Raw genomic sequence first — 7,279 nt, 5'->3', positions numbered from 1 at the left:
ATCTTCTAGAAGCTGCTCATTTGACACTTGCCTCCCTGAGTTCGCCCAAGGATGAGTAAGAGATCATGAAATCTCCAAGTGGAACCAAGAACTATCAGAGAGATGACACTAATCAAAATCCCAGAAGCTGACTCACCCCCCTGCAAATATCTATAAATGGATCCCTCATCCCAGAGATCCAAAGGTTGGAATTTGGTAATTTGCAAAGAGGTGCTGCTAGTTTCTCTTTGAAGACATTGTTGGGTGATCTTGCTTTGTGTGAGGTGAAGAGGACTTTCAAGCTAGGAGGATGGTGTTGGGTCATACCAAGTGGTTGTAATACTCTCTTCTACTACTTTTACTAATAAAGCTATTTGAGTTTTCCTCCATATTCTTATGTATCTATGATTGGTATATGCATTAGTATGGTCAATATATATCTGATCCTATATTGTTTACAGTGAAAGATCTATGTGCTTTGATGGTATTATGCTGTTGTGAATCTACAGGTGCTCTTTGAAGCGGGACAAGTAAGGAAGCAGGACAAGTAAGGAAGCAGTGGCGAGATTCTGTCAAAGGGGAAAGGAAACAAGCAACGAGCCAAGCGGAAGACTGAGGTTGGTACTCTTTGCTTCTTTCTCATCTCTCTCTCGTAAAGGAAAAAACAAGTAACTTTAATCTGTTTGTTTCTAAGATAGCTACCCGTCTTAGTGGGACTAGCAGCTGTGAATAGACACTAGATTTCCCGATAACAAAATGGCGACTCCGCTGGGGATCGATTAGTTTGATTGCTTGTCTCTATTTGTTTGATTCATAAACCACAGACGGAGCCTGAAGTAAAGCCAACTAGCCTTCGATCTGCATTTGCTATGAAAGTGAAAAGTAGATCAACACTGCTTCAGTCAATCTCTGGGTTTGTTTATGAACTGAACAATCGACTTGCGAACATCCTAAGTGCCCTAGAGGTAGCTTGAGTAACCTCATTAGATCAGCCCTTGTACTTTGTAGTTACTGACTATCATTTGCTCGGCCTAAATCCCTGAACTAAACTGCAAACTATGACCAAAAACCAAGTTAAAGTCTCATCCCTGGACCATCGCACCTTGTCTTCTTAACAATCTGGATGCATCGCACCTCCCATGTGTAGTAGGTTGGATGCATCCCTGTTTCCCTGTGTTATAGGTGTGATGATCAGACAAGACTAAGTCTGCCTCCAGATTTTGGTTTTTCTTCACTCTCTTCAGTTTTATTCAGGAGTTTTGCTATCTGTGATCAGTAGACCACTGTTGAAACCCCCTTTCTTTGCATCATCCAACCTCCATTGTACGAAGAATTGTGAATGTTTTTATGTATTGTGCACCATTTACAGTTCTCTTTTACAAAGAAGTAGCTTCATCGAACTGTCGTCTTTTGATTTGGAAGTGTCACAAGTGTCATTTTCAGTCAAAGAAAAGAATCCTATTGTTCTTGATAGTCGATTATACTGTTACTCTTGTATTTGATCTGAATTAGTAGTATTTCAAGTGTCGAAAGCAATTTTCAATTCAAAATCGTAAAGTGTTGTCTTGTCTCCTTTTCATTTTTTGAAAAGAAAGTCGTTATTATTGTCGCTTTGAAAGAAGGAATAGTTCAGATTTGTACTTAGCATTCTTTTTGTCATTCACACATTAAGAAAGCGAAAACAAATACATTGCATGTGCATTTGCATTTAGACTTCTTGTTGATTGTGATTTAGGACATTGCATCTAGTGTGTGCTCTCTGCTCTATGTTGAAAGAATATCATTTCTCTTTCCTTAGTAGCTAGGATTTTCATTGCAAAAAGAAGATTAAACGACTATTTATCATCTTAGATTGCATTTTAGGAATTGTATATCTACATCACGTGGTGAACCTGAAAGGAAAATTTCTTAAGAAAGATCAACTATAAAATAAATTCAATGAACATAAAAATGCTTTGGAACCTAATGCACAACATCTAGAAGTCTAGGCTAGAGACGTATTCCGGCATCGTAAAGCCTGGCAATTGTTTCTTTCATCGTAGGTTGGGTGATTCCTCCTCTTTGAGACGACAAGTGCCAGTACGGACTTGTGCTCCCACATACTGTCGAGTATATATGACCACAATAGGCTATATCCTTTATCCTTAGGAAGCCGCGTCTGCTGTCCTATCGATCGCAATGCAATGAACACAACATTCGGGAAGATTGACTGCCGTACTGTAAAAAGTATTCTGCAGTTTTGTGATTGGTTTGGTAATCCCTCTGTCTATATTTCCAGAGTAGTCTCTTTCATTCCTTTTCAGACTCCTTAAAAGAAAAGGTCCATCTGAGCACTTGTCACTTCAGGCTCATTAAAAATCAAAGGTGACTAGAGTCATCTTTAGCTTTTTCTCGACTCTTAAAAATTGAAAAATCAAGTTGTGTCAAAGCATATAAAATTTATTTTAATCAGAATAACGTCACTGTTCCCTCGTTGGTCTTAGGTTGAGAAAATGGAGTCCACCAACCAAGGATTTCCCCTTGGGGGAAGTCCTAGTCCCTTCTCCTCTTGGGGAGATGGTCGTGCACCTCATATGGCCACATTGTCCCTTCCAGGACTGACAATTGGCATGCCGGTATGGCTTTTCTCGACCTTTGTCATTTAAAGCTCCGTGATTCCTAAACAATCGAATCAGCAACTAGATGATACTAGAGTTTCCCCCCAACCTTCTACTTCATTTGTCTCTCCCTCTCCTTCTTCCTCTTCGCTTGGTAAAGATAGTAAAACTAAAAACCAAGTAACTGAGAAGAAGAAGAAACGGAAGGAGAAGAAGAAGAAGGAGCCAACGGTAAAAAGGGGCGACCATGCATCATCTAGTGAAAATCCACACACTGCACTATCCAAACCTAAATCTCCATGTGTCATCTGCAGAGGAGACCACTATCACCGAGATTGTCCTTGCATCCCACGGATCCTAAGGGACTAGTCTCCCTGTTTGGACAATCCGGTGTCGTCAACCTCTGACGATCATGTTGAAAGTACACTGTCAACTAGTGAAAGTGAAGTCACTTGACAAAAAGGAAATCTAAATTTCCTACAGACTGTGTGAAGGCGATCATGCCCTCCACCATTGTCCCTTCCTGGACGAAGCTAAATGAGTCTTGCATAATCATCCTGTATCACTGCAGCGACTCCCTCCTGGGTACAAGAAACTCTTGCCGAATCCATTGCTAGTTGAAAATCTGACTGACCCACCTTTGGAGTCGGTTGAAGCACCTATCATTGAAGATAAACCCTCTGAGTCCATGTTGGACCAAAGTCAATAGGTCGAGACAGCAATCGACCCCATCTTGACTTCAGAAGATTTACCTTCAGATGATACAGTCACCGAAGAGAATGAGAATGACACCGTTCAAATTCTTTTCATAAACACAGACTCCAATGAACATGGGGGAAATCTACCCATTCCTTTACCATGGGAAGGAAATTCATCAGAGTTGTATCCGGCCATTTATTCAGTCCCACCTCCAAGCAACCTAGTCGTTTCCTTTGATTAGAATCTACTAGGCAGACCCCATTTACCATCTAATGTACCATTTCGAATCATAGTGCAAACTTAAAAAATGGTCATGGTTGGTACCATCATAGATGAAGGGGCTTCTGTGAGTATCCTTTCCTCAACTGCTTGGAAAGCACTTGGTTCGCCATCGCTTTTGCCTGAGATGCGATATCTGATAGGCTTCGATAAAGGAACCAGTCAGCCGTTAGGGATCCTTCCAAGTTTGCCTATAACTTTGAGAAGGAAAACCATTTATCTAAACGTAATGGTAGTACAAGGACCTTTAGATTACAATCCACTCCTTGGGCGTGACTAAATTTATAGCATGGGAGCCATCGTCTCCTCACTCTTTCGAGTAATGTGTTTTCCGCATGAAGGCGGAGTGGTCCAGCTCGTAGACCAGCTTTCATTCCCTGGTTCACACATAGCTAATAGTCAAATGCCATCCTTAACGGGTCTTTTTGCGCAAGGAATGTCTCATTAATCTCCAGTCCATCCACCTGATGAGCACGAGTGATTTGGTGGTCAATATTGAAACCCAGGGGGCATGCACCCTGGTCTGCTTCGGCAGGGAAAATTTAGGTATAGGGTAGGTTTCCGCAGAGGATATATGACTGGTCTGACACACCCGTTCGTTTAGGAAAATGGGATTAGACCGGAATAAGATACCTCTATTAGAAGGTAGGCCTTTCCCGATAGAACAAATGTTTTGTCTGCAAATTGAAGGGTAACCTGGAAAGGTAAGCCTTTCCCGATAGAACAAGTGTTTTGTCTGCAAATTGAGGGGTAACTTGGGAAACTCTACTTCACTATACCTGGGGGCATGCAAAATTTTTGCGTGAAAGTGAAAAGTGACCATTTATTTTCTTAGTTTGTAGGTTCTTGACCCTTTAAACTCGTAGGATTTGTCGTTCCTAGCTTACATAATAAAAGGAGTCGGAGCATAATTTCGAATGGTGCAAGCTCCCTAAAAAATGAACCTATCGATGAGACATCCTTATTATACGATTGGCACGAGAAGTTTTACGCGAAGTTCAAGCTCGTTAAAAATTAAACTTGGCAATGAGCATATGTTCCACCAGAGTTTAAGCTCATTAAAGAATGAACCCACCTCTGGTAAATAACCATTATGAATGATTATCATCAGCTTTTGAGCCTTGGTCGTGTTCTTACCATCACCTCCACTCTGTTTTAGTCGATCATTCACCTCCATTTGATTGTTTACCCCTTTTGAGGAACAGTTGCGACAAGTGATCCTATTAGCCACCTTCTTTACAACTGTCGTGATTGGGAAGTTCCAAACCTTACCTGGAACTAGCTGCTATCTGAAAACATCACTCGTTCCTCAAAAAACAAGTCTCCTTTAAGCTCTTTTCATCTGACTCGTAAAATATGAAAAGATTGCCGAGCAATTAGCCTCTCTAGCTCGTTAAAGTGATTGGAAGTGCTATCCCTCCTCTAGATTTTAATCTTTTTGGACCTGAGGGATTATTACACAAAAAGATCGAGCATTTGTCTTTTCGGCTCGTTAAAACTATCGAAAAGTCATCCCTTTCACATTGTTTTATACTTTTTCGAACTTAAGGGATTATATTACGTAAAAGGAGTATTGGAGTCTTCTTTCTGTGTCTTTTCAGACTCTTTAAAATTGAAAAGGACCGAGTTATCCTTGTCATTAAACTCGTTAAAACAATAGTGACAAACTTGTCCATTCAGACAAGAGTGAGTTTCACTGTTGCTAGGCTCATTAAAACATAGCAATGGGTTTGCTTGAAGGGAAAATTATAGAACAAGCATATGTTATCCTCCTTAAGCTTGAAAAAAATAAAGAGGTACTGGTCAGAAATGACTGGGGAAAATAGGGAAGAAAACTTGAAGAAACTTTATTGGTAGCATGTCACTCTTGAACATGACACTTTCACTCCATCACCATGATTGAGTCGGGTTGGGTTATTCTGTTCACCGGTCATATCACCATTGGTCCACCGTACCATCCACTTTTGGGGTTAACACTACCAATCCATTTCAGTGTCGCCGATATGTTCAAGAGAAGTCGCTCAGAGAATTCACCTACCCAGCTTGTCTCATCCGCTACAATACCTTCACGATTCATTCTTTCATGACCGCCACCCTGAACCTTGTATCATCAGATCGTTTTCACCTCTACAAAATCATTTGCTTCGTTCCATGTCATAGATGTGGGATCCATTAATGCCCTCCTACGATGGGTCACTTCTTGTCGACATCAGCTCATTATCCAAGAAGTTGACCTAGGGACAACCCTTCCAGTACTTTGAAGCTTGCATGCCTCAATGGCAAGTTTCTCACTTCCAGCGACAGGTTTACACTAATGGCCTTCGACTGAAAGATTTTGCGTGGTGTTCAACATCAACTCATGCATTCACACCACGTGAATTTTACTGCAGTACCTTGGGGGTCATCATCATTATCGATGATTCCTCTCGCATCTGTTAACAACTTACATCATTGGCTGGTAATCAGATGATGTCCTTCCATGTTCGACATCAAAACATCTTTTCACATGGATCAACTTGTACTTTCGGGCGAAGATTGAACGAGTTTTGAAGACCCCAGATCTAGTTTCATCCATCCAGGCTACGATATATTCAGGAAAATAAAGACATCAAATGTACATCATTGCTGCACAGATAATCATCCAAACTAAGGGATGATGGCTCTACTAGAATCATCAATCTGCACACAGACGGTTGTCTGACCTATGTACATGAAAATGAATTTATCAAAGTTGAGCATGGGAGTGCCCGCCTCAACTAGATCATGAAAATATTATGAAGATAATGTATTGTGTTGTATCTTATTATGGGTCACCTCCTGTTATGAAACCAGCTCAAGAAAAGATAGAAAAGATAGATCAATGCCTTAGAATTCAGCCTCTTCAAGGGGGCAACCTCCTTTACATTACATAAATGAACAATTCTTGGATGATTCAAATGACAAAACCTCCTTTCTATATATAGGAGTGTAAGGAGTCACAATATAATCCAGCCGACCTAACAATAATAATATAAAGCCACAAAAATAACAATAAAGGGATTCTATGGGGCACAGTAATAACAATATGGGGGCACTAGGGGCACAACAATATTAATAAGGGGTATAACTACAATAGTAATGGGGTAATCACTAGTATTATGGGGACCCAACATGCCCCTCTCCTTCAAAAAAGTGTTGTCCTCAATGCTTGAGTAGTTCTAGATACTTTTGCATAAAATTCTCATCCTCCCATGTGGAATCTTCAGCGGATAAGTTATTCCACTTGATAAGATACTCTGAAATTGATTGATTTCGTAGCTATCGAGTTCTTGTTTCTGTGACTGCTTCCGGTTCCAATATAATTTTTCCTTCCTCGTCAAGTTCTGGCAATATTTTTTGAACTGGGAGCTTGTCGCCTATAACCTTATTTAAACATGAAACATGGAAAACTGGGTGCAATCGAGAAGCTGCAGGAAGCTCCAATTTGTATGCCATAGTACCAATCTTTTGCAACACCTTGTACGGACCATAATACTTTGGTGATAATTTATTATCCTTCTTAGCTTGCTTGAGGGACATTTGCTTATATGGTTGTAGCTGTAGGAATACCCAATCACCTACATCAAAACTTCTTTCACTGCGATGTTGATCTACCTGTTGTTTCATTCTATTCTGTGCCAACACGAGGTTATCCTTTAAGAGTTGGAGGACTTGTTGTTGATGTTCAATGTGATGTTCCACTGCCT

Source organism: Pinus tabuliformis, chromosome 7 (assembly GCF_031772625.1).
Source record: "Pinus tabuliformis cultivar Carrire ecotype Pingquan chromosome 7, CPIR1, whole genome shotgun sequence".
In the NCBI taxonomy this organism is placed as follows: domain Eukaryota; kingdom Viridiplantae; phylum Streptophyta; class Pinopsida; order Pinales; family Pinaceae; genus Pinus; species Pinus tabuliformis.
Note: the sequence above shows the minus strand (reverse complement) of the source record.